This window comes from Parasteatoda tepidariorum, chromosome 4 (genome assembly GCF_043381705.1).
Source record: "Parasteatoda tepidariorum isolate YZ-2023 chromosome 4, CAS_Ptep_4.0, whole genome shotgun sequence".
NCBI classification, from domain to species: Eukaryota; Metazoa; Arthropoda; class Arachnida; order Araneae; family Theridiidae; genus Parasteatoda; species Parasteatoda tepidariorum.
The window spans coordinates 100,980,849-100,998,292 of NC_092207.1; the positions used below are offsets into that span (position 1 = coordinate 100,980,849).

The 17,444-nt window shown below is 29.9% G+C and overlaps 1 protein-coding gene across 1 annotated transcript in view; it reads right to left on the minus strand.

Annotated features, from left to right (window-relative positions):
• Positions 1 to 15,061, minus strand: part of LOC107438849 (filamin-A) — a 116,952-nt gene extending 101,891 nt beyond the window's left edge. The window contains exon 1 of the mRNA XM_071180270.1: positions 14,872 to 15,061. The gene's annotated coding sequence lies outside the window, so the exon portion shown is untranslated. The remainder of the gene's footprint in view (positions 1 to 14,871) is intronic.
• Between the last annotated feature and the right edge of the window lie 2,383 nt (positions 15,062 to 17,444).

The following is a 17,444-nucleotide window of genomic DNA, read 5'->3' on the forward strand; positions in this document are numbered from 1 at the left end:
CAAGGCATTTATATATACAGTCAAATATTTTGACAATGCTAAAATCTATATTTGGTTCTGAAATCTTGCCTTTGTTACATTGCTAAGCAAAATTAATAACTAAATGAATAAAAATATTTACTAAATTCAATCACTAAGCTGTTACAACTTTTTCCACTAAGGCGCTTTTATTATTGCTACAAAATGTTAGTACGGCGGTTAGCTAAGCATTCTGCTAACGGGAGACATTTTATCCGATTTCTTAGAAAGAATATGTGTTTAGTAGCCTTGCACAAGAGCTATTCTGTAGATAAAATTAAAACAGAAGAAACGTGAATAAAAAGTAAAATATTTCCGTTCGTATACAGATGCGTACAACATTGAAATAGCTGTTATTTTATAAAAACTAAAAAATGTGATGTAAATTTTTTATTACTTTAAACAAGTTTTAGAATAAATATATTGACTTTTTTTACACATTGGGTTAATATGCAATCCATATAATAGTGCAAGCTCAGTTTTAAAGAAGTGATTATATAAATAATAGCTCAGCTAAAGAAGTGATTATATAATAATAGTGATTCTATAAATAATAGAAACACGATATTTCCCTCCAATTTATTGTTTGAAAGTAAATGTAGGACATTTCCATAATATTAGTTTGATTTACTTTTAAAACTGACGAGGATACACTGAAGAGCCAAAGAAACTGATATACCTGCCTAATATCTTGTAAGGCCCCCGCATTGTTCTGAACATCACGTAGCAAGGCATCCCAAATATGCTCAATAATGTTCATATCTGAGAGCGGATCCAAGAGCACTCTTCTGAATTTAGACACTTCCGCTGGCCACCAAAATCCCCGGAAAAGAACATTATTGAACATATTTGGGATGCCTTGCAACGTGATGTTCAGAACATATCCCCACCCCCTCTTACTCCCACTGGTTTATGGACAGCCGTGCAGGATTCACGGTGTCAATTATCTTCAGCACCACTTCACACATTGATCGAATCCATGCCACGTCGTGTTGCCGCGCTTCTGCGTACTCGCGGGTACCCTACACGCTATTAGGCAGGTATAGCAGGTTTTTNATTTAGACACTTCCGCTGGCCACCAAAACACGACGAAAAGAACATTATTGAACATATTTGGGATGCCTTGCAACGTGATGTTCAGAACATATCCCCACCCCCTCTTACTCCCACTGGTTCATGGACAGCCCTGCAGGATTCACGGTGTCAATTATCTTCAGCACTACTTCACACATTGATCGAATCCATGCCACGTCGTGTTGCGACACTTCTGCGTACTCGCGGGGGCCTTACAAGATATTAGGCAGGTATACCAGTTTCTTTGGCTCTTCAGTGTAAATCACGACACATCGGAATTACAATAAAGAAATTAACTTAATTAACGTTTTAATAATATAAAAAAATCACTTCAAAATGTTCAATTTTTAAACTTTTTTTTTGCACTCTATTTAAGTCTAATTGAAAAACAGTTTTATGACATCAGTTATATATTTTATTCATATGGGCAAAAATTTGAGAAAGGTAGTGTATCCAGGGCACGAACTGTCCTTGAAAAAATTAAACAGTGGTGATAATACTTTAAAAAAAGTTAAATATCTTATTTTTATTAAATTCCAATTTAATTTTAAAAATACAAAAACTGCGACTTTGTTTCTATATACGTTTATTTGTAAAATTTAACCGTAGTGGTGGACACGAATTTATAAAAATACATTTTATTTTCGAACTTTTGCTAACGCTTTTAAAATTTTTAAAGGCCACTACGAGCTCTGTATCATCAATATTAAAAATTAATCTAAGCGTCTCAGGAGCACCCATCTTGATTTAACTTTAAATTGGTACTTTCTGGTTAACTAGAATGGAATGAAAAGAGCTTTACCAAATCCCTAATAAAAACTAATTGGGCAACTGGTATGCATAAATATTCAAAATAATAGTTTACATATTAATCTACTGTCGGTTTCACTCACCGTGATTTTTAAAAGCATATTTTAGGCAATAAGATGCGCTAAAGGTTTTTTGCAAGCGATATTCGAAAAGACAGTTCAAAAAACGGTTATTTCTAGCGAACAGTAAATAGAAAGATATAATAGCTTTTCTGCATAATAAAAATAATAAAAGTATAAGTAAATTTAAAAAAAATTCTCATCTTTAATCTAAATGAATGCCACGGCTAACGTCTGTACTGCAACAATGAACTAAATAATATCTAACTACGTATCACTTAAAAAAATGATCTTAACGGGTCATTTTCATTGAACAAGACTTGAAAATAATTGCTTCAGTAGAAATTGTTTCACAGAAAGTAAAAACTTGACATTGATGGAGTCACAAATTCAAGCAAAATAGATTATTTATTTTTATTTATTTGCTGTTTTCAAACATTAAGAAAAGGGCAAAATTTGCCCACTTTCCTGTCAAATATTGTATTTTTTAAAAAAGATTTTATAAGTTATATTTTTAGAACAGTTAATATGAGTAAGAATTGAAACTTTAATGTTAATTCTTTTAATTACAGTCACCTTTCATTTAATTTCAATCTAATTCTATGAAATTATATTTATTTATTAAGAAAGAGCATTATCCATAAAATCCACAACATAATATGATTTCAAAGTAGAAGACTTATTAAGCTAAAAAGAGATAGAATTATCTTATAGTTAAACAAAAGGCAAGAATGAAAAATCTAGTATTCTCAGTTCTTTTTATCCTTACTTCATAATAATCTTGACATTTTCATTAAAGCCCATGTATGGCTTTCTCTTTTTCGAGTTCAACTGAATGACCTACATTCTGCGTGACAACTTTTCATTTCACACGAGGTCAAATGAGAGGGAAAATCGGATCACGATAATTCTGATTATACAAGTTTTATTTGTCTGATATAACATTTACTTTGCATTGGTTAACCTTTAAACGATTCATTTATTTCTAGTACGGGTGTATTAAAATGTTTTTTTTTTATTTAGATTGAAAAAAAATCCTTTAGCTTATTTGATAACATTTATTTGAATTTTAGAACCTTTTTCATGTTTACCACCACCCATTAGGTATTGTAAAAAAATAAGAAACTTAATGACTTTTATTTCTTATCATTTCAAAAAAAATTTTTATACATCCTGCAAATTGCAAAAGGAATTTATTGAGAATAATTTTTTATACATTCCATAAAAAATATAAATTTTCACCAATTTAATTTAAACGAAGTTAATAACAAATGGCAAACAAATTAAAAGTGGCTGAAAATGGATGGTAAGTATACTTACCGCGGTCTTAGAAAGGTTTAAAGAAACTTTTCATTCAGTCGCATAACAGAAAATTTAGTTCGGTATATAATTTCTTTTCATAGCATCTTAACTCGGTAAAAATAACATGTTTAATTATGCTTTTAATAAATAACTAAAATGCGGTGATTAAAGACTCACATATACGTGAAATTATAATCAGTAAGTTTGGGTCAAGCGTTGCATTTATAAGACAGTTTGTTTTTAATAAAAATTAACGAGTGGTAATATAATATCTTTATTATGAGCATGTATTTAAGAGAATGAATATAATGTTCAAATCTAACCTTCTGTAATGAATTAAAAATCTAGCATGATTAGGTTTAAAACCTTATTTAACTTTGACCTTTTAAATATATAATGGTAACTAACAGAATATTCACTTAGCTCAATGAAAAGCTCTTTTGTTCTCACTCCAATATAAAGAGTTGTGATAAACAAATTGATAATTTTGTAAAACTGCAAACCCTGACATTATATCTTCTTACAAAGGAAATTTTAAAAAATAAGAAAATTATTATTGAGTAAAAAAATTTTTTTTAATTTTTTCTGAACTATAACAGCTTGATTATGAAATATAATATCTTTGAATTTTTTATACGTTTGCTACCAAAATTTCTTTTAAAAAAAACTTTAGTCAAAAGTTAAAAGCATAAAGCTATAAGAACAAAACATAAATCTATCAAAAGTTAGAAACATACATTTTGTGACTAGTATAAGATTTGAGAAAAACTCCGGGTAAAAATAAATTTGCATTAATTTTTTATGATTTGATGAATGTTTTATCTCATATAATAATTTGCCATCTACAAAACTAGTCTTGCTTGATTTATTTGCATAGTTAATAATGAATTTCCCATTCATCGTGTCCATAACAGTGAGTGAGGTAGAGTCATTGTTCCTCTTGCTTAGTCTTTAAAGCTGGATGTAGATAATAAGGGATGAATTTTAATAATATCACTGAGAAAGTGTGCCGCAATCAGTATGATGTATTCTTCTAGGTTCTGGTACTGAAAAATATATTTAAAGTTTGCTGTATGGAATTTTAGAGCTTTGTCAAAAAGATTCTGATGTGCTTGGCGAATCTTTATGGAGGTCTTTGTTTCGTATGAACCATCTTGCTTTAGTTATTTTTCTCAGAAAGTTTCTTTATTTGCATTTTTGAAATATTGCACCATTTAATTTTGCTTTGGACATAATGAGAGCTTGAAATTTATTTATTGCAGCTGTCTCCTTAACATGGTCATTCTACATGAAATTTGAATTGAGTACCAGACCAAGCACTATTGAAATACGATCATTGAACACAGTTGAAAAGTTTTAGATTTTTTTATTTTCTAGTTTTTTCCTTATGATGAGCATATTGGATTTTTGGGCATTCATATTTATTATTCAGAGGAAAGCCAGTTTTCAAAAACTTTGTCCTGCGTTTTAAAAATCGTCAAGTTTGGGTTTTTGGATTTGACAACTATACCATTATCATCGGTATAAAAGGCAGTGAAGCTATTTTATAACAGTCGATGAACAACCGACCTAATTTTGAGTTTACGACTACCCATGCTCAACTCCGTAGCCTTGGTTATTTTCTGGATTGGTTGTAACCAATCCAGAAAACAAGGGAACTCCTGGATCAAGTATAGGGGCGAAATTTGCCTTCGCGGAGGACTTTTAGATAGCCCGGATTTGCGTTACATGGAGGAAAACCAAAAAGAAACCTCTCTCGGTTAGTCTGATGACAAGGGGTGTACTGAGAATATTTTACGTCAGCACTCTGGGCGGTGCGAGCTCGATGCGGAATTCGTATCCACGAGTCATCTGTGGGATTCGAACCTCATTGGAAGGCTCTATTCCTTGAGCCACCACCGTTGATATCATCTCAGTCTACCGGAAAATTATAAATGAACAAAATGTAGAGTATAGGTGCGAGAATGCTTTCTTGACAAGAATTTTTCGGGGAGAATATTTGACTTCATTAACTTTGGTACTGAAGTTTCTGTTACGAAGAAGTCTATTATAATTTTGATGATTCCTATGAGGAAGTTAAGTGGGATAAGTTTTTAAAAAAAGTCCTTCATGCCTGACACGATCAAAACCTTTGGCGATGCTGTTGTTTCTTTTAGATGTATGCCTCTGGCAATGAAATCTAATATTCTGATAAGTTGCTTTGTAGTATCTAATTCTGATCTAAAGTCATATTGTCCGTGAGGTAATAAATGTTAGGTTTGGTTTAATTCTCACATAAATAATTTATTCAAATAACTTTCGGATGGAACAAAGTACACTGATCGGTCTATAACTATCCGGTTTTATTGGTTTTTTATAAGGTTTGAGAAATAGTATAACTATGGCTGACTTCCATACTGAAGGGGGGTAATAGTTAAGTTTCAAGCAGGAATTAAAAATATGCGATAGGATGTTTAAGTAACATTCAGATAGGTTTTGAGTTGTTGATTCCATCTGCACTGGGCGCCTTGTGTGTTTTCAGATTCTTAATCAAGATTTTTATTTCAGCGGCATTTGTAGGTTCTATTTCCTCAGGCATTTTATGATTTTGAAGAAAATTGCTACGAGTTTCGTTAACCCTTTTTTCATTGTCTTGATCAAATTCTGTATTTGGCGAAAAGTGTTCCTCCATGGAATCTGCAAATATTTCTGCCGTTTTATTGTCTGTGTAAACAAAATCATTTTTTTCCAATTATTGGTTTACTAACTTGAGGTTTACATACCTTAAATTTTTTTTAAATTCTATTAGTTTATTGAGTTGTTTTACTTCAGTTTGGTATTTCATGTTGCCAGTCTTTTGATAGTTCTTTCTAGATTTGTTTCTGTGAAGGATTTAATTTTTGATGTTTGTTGAAATTCTGAGATAATTTTGAATGAAATCAAAAGTGGTTGTTGCTTTATTTCAAGCGTCCATCATTTTAGACTGAAAATTTGAAATGCAGTTATCAATTAAGGTTAGGTGGCTAAGTTTATCGAAGGTATTAATTTGTCCATCTCTTTCGAAGATATCATGGCATAATCGCCTATCTGTTTTTGGAATTTTCCTCTTTTCCTATGCCAAGTAGGGGCAGAGTGCGAATAATACTGAATGATGATCAGAAAACAGTTCATTAAGTACCCATACAGCTATTGGGATGTCAATAATGTCAGGCTTTTGATTTTCCGAGTTGGTCCAGAAGGGACATTGGAGGATAAATGTTCTATTTTGTGTTTTAGAACTTTATCATTTTTGTTCGTATAAAAACAGCCCCCCCCCCCTTAAGTATGTTTCAAATTAAAATCCCCAATAACAACTTTTTTAAGATCAGCAGGAAATAGATTTGTAATATCATTTTGAATGAGGTTTTGTCTTAGTGAATTGCAAATGTCGGTGATTTGAAGTTTTATAACTGGCAAGTTTTAAAACTAGTGGAGATTTGCTCAACCATCATAAAGGCNTATTTAAATTTTTTTGTTGTTGCAAGAATTGCAATTCCTCCGTCTCCGTAATTACAATCACATCAATAGATATTATAGTTTGGAATTTTGATTTCGATGTTTCGGTTCAAAAATGTGCTTCTTGTTCAAAAATGTGTTCAAAAATGTGACCATTATGATATTCGGGTTTTGTTCAGCAATAAATTTTTAAATTTTAATTATTTATTGAGTAAGCCGTTTGCATTCCAATTAATTATTTGAATTCGTTTTTTTTTCTATTGCTCTTGTTATGTATTATTGTCTCCATTTTTTATCAGATTTGTACCAGTGAAGGTTTTCAATATTTCGAAGAGAAAGTTACTATTTTTTTTTCAAAGTTAACAAGTTCTCTAAGTTCATTAAAAACTTTCTTCTGCATCCTCAATGATAGTAATGCTGTCATTAGAGTATTTACTTAACTAAATGTGTTTGTTTTAAGTGCATCAACAAAAAACTTACATTTGGTGATCTGTGAACTGTTTGAATTCCTATTTTTGAACTTATCATCTTTTTTAAGAAATTTCTCACATCCTTTGAAAATGGAAGGATATGCTCCTCCTCAATTTGCACATTTCGTTGGCTCGGTTTTTCACACTCGTATGTCCAGTGATCGTAAACACCTTTCATGCACACATGATGACAGGATCTTTGAACATGATTGAAGCTTTGGGCATTGGAAACATTGTATTATTCTTTGGTGACCTCTATAATGTTCAATTTTGATGCGAAGGTGCATCAAATATTCAAATTCATAAATCTTTTTGCTGTTCTAAGTTTCCTGCAGAGCCGGCATTTTTTCTTTTGTCCATTTCTGAATATCATCATTTGTTTGGTGTTCATGGGATTAAAATTCTCTTTAATCAAAACCGTGTCTATCCCATTAATTCTGTATCAGATGGAATTTTACTTAAGACAACTTTTAAATTTCGTTCACCAGGCAGGAAGTATGCGTGGTATTCTATTTCGTTTTCAGTTAAAAGTTTTGTTACTTCTCTATGACCATCTTAGCAGTAAGCTTTCCAATTCATTCGATCGCCAACAACCTTGGAATCACAATCTTTTTTTTATATATCTCTTTAATGTACTTCCATGGAAATCTGTTATTTTTTATTATAATTTGCAGTATTTTTTCTTCCTTTAATGGCTGATGTAGAAAATTATAGTTAGTACTCTTATTTTCACCAGCATTGTTAATCAATAATGAGAAGTTTTTAATTTTTTCTTTGTAATCGCCAAATGAATCTCATGAGTTTTTTATCAAATTCTTCATTTCCTACAACAGATATGTCAACTTTATTTTTGAAGTCTTTCTCTTTTTCGCTACTTCACTTTTTCGTTACTGAATTCTGATGTTCAATGCTAGGATTGGTATTTATACCTTTATTTATTTCATTATTGTTACCTTCATTTTCTTTATCCTTGTTCTTTCTCTGTTTCGAGTTTGAGGCTTGCGCTTGACCACTCGTTAGATTCTGAGGAATTTCTAAGCTTGTTTTGCAAACTTCACTTTACTGTTGATTTATTAGTTTATTTTGATGCTTTAGATCAGCTTGCAAATGAGCTCTCATATTGAATTTACATTTTTTTCCTCTAACTGTTCTTTTTTTTTTATCTTCAAGTTGCTTGTTAGGATTATCGACACTTTTTGCCTAATTTAAAATTAAATCATTCAAGTCTGTCATCTTGTACCGTGCGTTTTTCTTTTAAAGTGGTATCTGCCGTTGGGAGAAAAAGCACTGGAAAGGGCTGTTTTCTTGGCTTTTGGCTCATTTTCAAAGAATGAAAAACTTTCACTGAGTTTCGAGCGTTTGTCGTTAGATATGTATTATGCTCACTGTTGTATATATGGTCTCTTTCATTAGCAATCAAGTGTGTGCAGGATCGCGTTGTGTGTGAATGAGACTGAGAAGCAACAGCTCTAGGAGGAGGATGACGCAGTCACAAATAGCAAGTTAACTGCTCCATATGAACCATACATCGAAGTAAGCGGCAAATCAGATTACGTCCGTAGGTCACCAAAGTAGGGAAAGGAGTGGTCGACAATACCACAACCTTCATCTATCAAAAGGTACCTCAAGATAGAATCGAGTTAACATGTCTCATATATACTAGTGATTTGAAGTTTAAAAATCGTAGAAGTAGTTACATCACAATACTCCCATGCATAAATTTGTTTAAAACTCATCAAACGTTGAAAAATTTATAAGGTTGATACAAATAAATACAGATATTTCGCTTTCGAACTGGCGAGCCGTATCCATACATACCGGAAATCACCTCTTTTTTTCCACACTCAATTGTGTCTAATTAAACTAAATATCATTCTTGGACTTGGACTGAGATTTGATACGAGGTGGACAACTGATCATTGATCTATGATTACGCTCTTGGGCGATTGGAATATAACAGTGAGCAGATGATGACGAGAGAATTGCAGAAGCGGTAGTCGTCATAAGTCTAATCGTACAACAATTATTATTATCTATAATATTGGGTAATGTTATGGATCTACCAAGAATTTAAGGTAAGCAGTAGGGATGGCATACTCCCGAGTCAGTGATCACCCTATTGTTCATTTCCCCTTTTCGGGGAATGTGCACGATTCAGAAACTGGGATGACATATACAGCAAGAAAATTAATAACGATTCTTAATTTTATATTTTATGCATGCATTAAATTAAAAATAAAATAGGGGCAGTTGTGGATGTTAATAAAGTTACTTTTTATTCTAACGACATTTGTATTTTTGAAACACGCACTTTGAGTTGAATCCTTTTTCTTAAAAACTAGCATTTTTATATAAGCTCGCAGACAAGATGTGACCAGTACTCTTGAGGCTCGGCCCATTATAAATATTCATCTATTTAAATGTCTATCTTTAGTATGTTGGCACACCTCTCTATCTATAATTCTCGCCGAAATCATAACCTTATTGGTGCTTTTTGGTGAATTAGAAAAATTAAAAGAATATGTATTAATAAAAATAAGTAAATTACAGGGCCAAAAAATTATGACCTCGGTGTTAGAATGTTTTTTTTTAATTAATTTTATAAAACCCTGGAAGTAAAAATAACTCATTTGAGTTTAATTAAAAATATACTATCGCATGCTAATAAGAGAAGGAAAAAAACTAATATAAAATATTTTACTTGAAGCAAGAAAGAAAAAATTACTTATTTTAAAATAGTAAATAAAAATTTTCTAAGCATCGAAATCGTTGATATCAGGTATGCAAATGTACCCACACTACCTAAAAGCAGTTAGAAGCTTGAAAAAGATCTCTTGAGTTTTAATGAAAATATTGAGACACTAAATGTATTAGGATGTAAGTGTTATTGGATCTTAATTCTTGAGTTGTTGTTAAAAAGAATGAAATACATCTGACAAAGAATGAATAAATCTTATAAAAAATAATCATTATTTAGTAACTTTTCTTAGTGTAGAAGCTTTTTCAATCAAAATACTTTTGTAGTATTTGGAGGGGCGAACATAAGTGGAAAGTGTTAACTACTCCAGCAGCTGTGACTCATATTAGCATGAACTACAAGAGTCTGAATACATTTCAAACAAAAATTTCGTAAAAGGAATCATAATGATTTGGAAATTTAAAGACAACTTTGAATCACAGTCATGTATTTCGAAAAACATCTTGTCTATCGGATATTTTGAATAGTTTCAAAATCCTAAGATTCTTTTTCAGAGGATTTAGTAGTAAAATCCATTAAAATTTAAATTTATGGATGATTCCTTTATCAATACACATAATTGAAGGCACTAAAAATGATTAAATGCCCATTAAATCATCGAGGTAAATTATTCAAACTCATATTTAAATCTTTAAGTTATAGAACGTATTTGGTACGTTTTAGTTCACTGAGTGCCTGGTGTCTCAAAAACATCTTTGCAGCAAATTTATTCTATAAGCGCTCATACACCTCGCAGAAAGTTTTATTTCAAAATCTGTTGTGTTAATTGTATATCAAATTGCATTTTCCTATTTAGTCAAAACCCGGATAATAAAATCTACGCGATAATTTAGACCTTTCCACCTTTTTAAAATTATTATACCTAAAGTTATTTTTTCAGTGGTTATAATTTCGTAATTGCCATTTTTGGCAATTTCCACCCTTATTTTTTCAACGTATGCTACTCTTATTTCAGAAAAACAAATAAAGTTAAAGCTGTAGCAAAAAGTATAATTAAAAGTCCTAAAAGAAACTGATTTATTTCTTTAAAATTAAAGAAATAATTTCGTACATTTCGTGGAAGACTATAAATTAGAACTGATTTAACTCAATTGTTAGAAGCATCAAACACTTAAATTTATTATTGAAATAAATAATTGTTTATATATATATATATATATTCAAGTTAAATTTAAATGAAATTTGTTTAAGTTTTAAATTTTGTTTACTTATAAATTCAGGAAAATTAAAATATAGGTTATTAAATATTAAAACAATTGTGGTAGACAGGCAAAAAGTAATATTTGGCTTAGCTTACCTCTGTGTTCTTCGTCCTTAATTTATAGTAAAATTCAATTCAAATAAAGCAAATCGCTTATTATTCATGTGCTTTTTTTTATTGATTATAGACGCTATAACTCGTGGCTCTAATAGGCGCAAGTGATGGTCACTTACATTCCTTTCAACGAGGAAGAAAAAACGGAAGGACGTTCCATCCAATAAAAAAACGTCTTTCTTTTAATCTTTTTTTCAATAATTAATTTTTTTTTCATGTCAAAATAATCGTAATACTCCACTTTTTACATACTTTGAAAAAACACGCAAAGGATTTTTTTTCTCTTTTACGTTAAAGTATGGGATCTATGCATTCCTATTTTCTGCTAGAAATAATTTAAAATTTTTCAAACTTTTAAAATTACAGCTTCAAAGTAATTTTATGTGCAAAAATTGTTTAGATTCGTTTCTTTTTTAAATTTATATCCATTTTGTATGTTACAAGAGAAACTTTAAACATTAATTTTGCATGTTTGCCTGCTTCCAGGAAAAAAATATTTTTCCTGAAATTTATTAATTAGTTCATTAATAAATTTCAGGTATTAATTTATTAATAATGTCAATCTTTAAAATGGTATCATACGCTTTGAGTTCGAGTTATACTTTTCCAATGAATAGCCATAAAAAAAAAATTTTTTTTTACTTATTCATGCGCATTTATTATTTTATTAATTGTTCATATGTTTTTATTATTTTATTAATTATTCATGTGTATTTATTATTTTAGTAACAGTTCATGTCATTATTGTGTTATTTATGAGTATCCTTGCTAATTGTTCATGTGTTTTTTAATTATCATGTGAATTTTTTAACCATGCTTATTTTTTAGCAAACATGTATTAACTTTTAGTATTACGTGGGATACCTTAAAAATTAATAGATCATGCTCGCTAAATCAATCTTGCTTAGTAACTTGAAACAAAGAATTCTTTATAAGAGTCAATTATGTTTCTCTCTGTCTGAGCTCCATAGAGGAAACTTTTGTTACATTTTTAATGTTACGAGGGACACTTTATAAATTAATTTTAAAAAATTGCCCTGCTAAAAAGATTGTGATTGAGTAAATAATATTTTCAGTTTCAACAAGTGCCAATCTATAAAATGGATCATAAACTAGGAATGGAACATAAATATATGAGTTGTCTCTTTTTTTAGTAAAAGAAAGATTCTTAGCGTTTTTCTATTGTGTGGCAATTTAGTATTTATCCTGTTGAATGTCGGGTCTCAAAGATTGAAATGTAGCTATATTTTTATCTTTACGAGGGACACTTAAAAAATTTATTTCACAAAGCTTTATTGCAAAGACCTATAGTTTTCAGGAAATAGATGTTTTCTACGAGTAGCATCTTCAAACTGATGCAGTACATTTTACTCTTAAGCTGATACAGATTGAAAGAGAAAATTTAATTTGGAATGCAAATAAGGATGAAATCTGAAGGAAAAAAAAATGTATTTTCAAACAATTCAACTTGAAATCACATTTTGTTCACAATTTTATTTCATTGTTACAACTAGAAGATATTTAATTGATTTTTTTCGAGTTCGAGATTTTCACATACATAAATAAGGTGTTTAACATAAACATAGAACAAATTTTAACATATGTTAACATAGAACAAATTTTAACTAATTATTAAATAAAATATAGATAAAAAAAATTTATTTGCCTGAATTAATCTCTAACCAAGTTTTATAATGGTATGCAAGAAACCACACAAATAATTTCAAAAATATATTGAAAACATAAAATTAATATTAAGGACCTCAATTTTTCGACCGTTCTCTTGACTTCATTAAATTGCAATTTCCTAATCACAATACATTTTGAAAATCCGAAGAATCTGTCAGAATGAAAGGAATGTTTATTCAGCAAAAATTTTGTCTTTTTATGAACCGAGTTATTTACCTGCTTTTTAAAATTAGGGTTTCTTCTTAGCCAATTAAAATCTTATCATTAAATTATAATCTAATGAGGGTGATTATTAGTAGTCAATAGTTTTTTCTAACAGTTTCTTTTGCTTCACTTTTCTTACGTATTCTTGTCAAAATAAATTCATTTTTATTTATTTATTATAAGTACAATTTTTTTTTTTTAACTCAAACCGAGTATGCATGTAACGATGAGTAATCACTACTGAAATTTCGTCCTCTTTTTAACTAGCTAGAATTCTCAAATTTAAATTTTTCCACTGATTATGATAATAATGCAAGTCTCAATGGCTTATTCGCGTACACAATCAGAATTTATAGTCCTTTTGTTCCCAATCAAAATTTAAACCACTTTAAAACTAGCTAGAGCACTCCAATTTTAATTAGAGTGTTCTGATGGAGGGCAAAACAAGTTACCGTCTTTGCTTAATCGTTACTAGTTGAAGTTATAACGATGTCATCGCCAAAGGAAATTTACCGTTAATCAAAATTCCAACCCTATATTTTAAGATTAGCTAAAGCACTTATATTTTAAATGAAATTCTATGCAGTATGACATAACATGTGTTTCAATTGTTTTCTCATTACTAAAAACAGAAATAATTGTCATATCGTTAAATCGAATTTATTATAAATCGAAATTCCGACCATTTTCCAAAAGCTAAAGAACTCAAATTGTAGAGGTGTCTCTGTGAATGATAACAATGCAAAATTCAACCCCTTAAGGACTGCTACATGCAGAGTCTCTTATTATACTATCACCGAATAGAAATAAATCATCATCAATAGAAATTTCGACTAGCAAAAGCGCTCAAATTTTGATTTTCTGTCTTTGATTCAAATACAAGTTTTAATGGTTTCCTGAACACTTTATTTTAAAAATACCAAAATATTATTGGCAAGTAGAAATTATAGTCAATCGAAATTTTAACCACTTTCTGACTCTAGCTATATAGCTTTATTCAACCGTATGTTCGATGCCAATTACAAGTTACAATTGTTTCCTAAATGCAAGTAAAAAGTTCAGTCATTTTTTTTCCTAATCAAAATTTTGACGGGTTTTTACAAACTAACAGATAAGAAATTAAAAAGAAGAAAGAAATAAAATGGGAAAAAAAATTAGGAATAAGTTAAAAATTTTATTTAAAAGATTTAGTTTTAATTTAAATTTGAAAGAAAAAAGTAATTCAAATGAAAATCAAAAAAGTTTAGGCTAATCATCAAATGTCTATCCCCACCAAAAAAAATTTCTCCTCCCTAGTCTCATTCCTACTCTTTTCGTCGGACAAAAACAAAACTATTTTCTTTTCTTTAATTCACTTGAAAAACGTAGGTTATAAATAATATATNAATTAATTTTCTTAAATGCAGAATAAGCAGTGTGTCAATATCAATGTCACTTTTTTTCGTTGACTACAGTTCCTTCTATGTCCTATTTGTTCTCTAAATGAGCCAAAATTGTCAGAAATTAACATCAATGTGCAGATATAATCTTAATATGAAACTTGTTTAAAAAAATGATATATATATATATATATATATATGTATCACAGTTGATTTAATTTGTTAAAGCAAAATATAAAAAACAATAATAAATTTTTCCTTACAAATTTCGTCTAAATGTAAAGTTTCCATTAATAAAGAAATTTTGGAAATCACTCACTTTATACAACATAAAAATTCAAGTATTCCTTCTTATGAAAAAAATAAGCAATCGTATTGAAATGGTACACAAGATCCCAATTTCTTCCATCCACTGATAAACATTGCAATCCGTCAAATGACGGAGTTGATTTGCAGCGCCGTCAAAACAACGACGTGATTTAATGAATTATAAGAATCTTGAACGGAATGAAATCTTCATCCGAGATGAAAGTTAAGAGAGAAGAAGAAAGAAGAAAAAAAAAGATATGCTGGGGTGGGGAGGGTGAAGAAATGGGGTTCGAAATGTTGTGCTCTCAACGGTCTTCCAAATATAGGCAAGGGAAGTTGAGAACCAACAACCCGCCTTCTAGGGGTGGCTTACTTACAGGCTGAATGAGGTTTTGAGATTGACAATTACAAAATCATCTGAGTTCATATTCCGGGAATTATTAACTGAACACTTTTGGAAACGATGATTAATCGAATGAAATGATTGATTAAATTCGAAAAAAATTAAATAGTTCGAAACTGAAGTGCATAAATTAAAATTTCAAAATGTCAGTAGCTTTAATATTTTGTGTATATATCGAAATCCGTATTTCACACGTTATTTTTTGTTTGTACTGTGGAGGTCAGGAAAGAATCGAGTTAAAATTTCACTTCGCATAATTATCACAACCGAATCGATGCAAATAAATAAATGACATGAAGTAAGAGCGAATCAATAAATGAGAAAATCATTCAATTATCAAATCGATAAAAACAGGATCTAAGAAACGCAAAATCAATGAATTAATAAATCCAAAAAAGAGCGAATCAATGAATGAGCGTAACTACGAACGTGTGAATAAACTGGTCAAAGATCCAATGAATGACTGTATTGACAAAACATTAAATCTGGGAAAACGAATCAATATATCAGTTTATAAAAACATTACTAAATCTATAATGGATTAATGAGTGGGTGTCGACATATCTGTGAAACAACAAATGTGCAAATCAGTATGTAAACAAATTCGGAAGTGAGCTGATTAGCAGTTTTAATAAATCTGCGAATCAATATAATTCGAGGAATCAATAAACAAAGGATTGGTTAAATGAATGAATCAATGAATGAGAAAATGTATGACCTCGCCATGATCAAAGAATAAAAAAATGAGCGATTTAACGAATCAATGAATGAGATAATCAAATAATCAGAGAATCAATGATTCCGTGGTTTAATAAATCAATAAATGAGTGATTCGAAGATTAAATAATCAGTGATTCTTCGACATGCCGTTTCACTCATGAAGTAATTTGCTATCTCATTGAAACGTTGACCTGATGATGCGTTAATATATATAATTCCCTGATTAATTAAGTTACTCATTTATTGATTGGCTGATTTAATTGATTCTCTCAATTGTTTTACTCTATAAATCTACAGATTACAGCGGTTGAACGAGTAGTAAGTATTTTTTCCTACAAAAAATTGCAGTAAATTCCCTAAATAAAGCTTAAATACGGATTTCTCCCAATCTCCTTTTTAAAAAAAACATGAAATTACTTCGTCTTTATCTAACTTCGTCTAACGTCTTTATCACTTCGTCTTTATCTAATAATTACGAGGGAGGAAAAACAGCTTTCGGATGTTTATCGTATTATCTGGCAGGTTGTTAAAACTATATAATTACTGTTGATCTGCTGGTTTAATACAATGCATCGTAGACTAAGTACGAAGTTTAAAATTTTGAACTTTTTCTTGAAACATCCACTCTGAACCAATAAGCAACGAAGTTGAAAATTCATTTGAAAAATAAATAACACTATATGATAAATTTTTAGTTCATGAAAAATGATAGTTTCTGGAAATGCTCGTAGGAAAGAAAAAAAAATCATCCCAAATTTCAAAATTAAAAAAAAAATTCACACCACTGAAAAAATAACTAATTTATATTTCATAACAAAAATACTCGTATTTGCAGCACAGAAATTAAAAAGTGAAAATCATACCTTCATAAATTCTTCAGTATTTTCAGTGCGAAGAAAATTGGAATCTCTGATAGAATTCTATTGAGGGATTTGCTCTAGAAAAACTAATAATACATTGTTCACGTACCTTACTTTAATACAATACATGTTAATTTTTAATTTAAATGAATTGATAAATAAGAATTTATAGCAATTATTTGCCAACATTTTCTTTTCTTGAAGTTATATTTCATTTCTGAAAACGATCTTGACTTAAAAATCATGAAGCTAATAGATTAAATTTATTGAAAAAATGGCAGACGATATTGTAATCGTAATTGGGTATAATATAGCCTACGTCACAGGTTGTGTTGTTCCTACTAAATTTAACCCATGAACGGCATTTTCTGTGAGCCTAACTTCAAGCCACAAATAAACAAACGAAGTGTTCGATCGTTTAAATAGCTGCTCGCCAGATTTTATTGCATTATAAAGAAAAGTTATTGAAACTAAATACAACTAAATAAACAACAACAACTAAAACAAATAACAACAACTACTAATAACAATAACTAAATAAACAACAACTAAATTCCATTCGTTTAGCATTGCGTCATATGTTGTTCCTACTAAATCGAA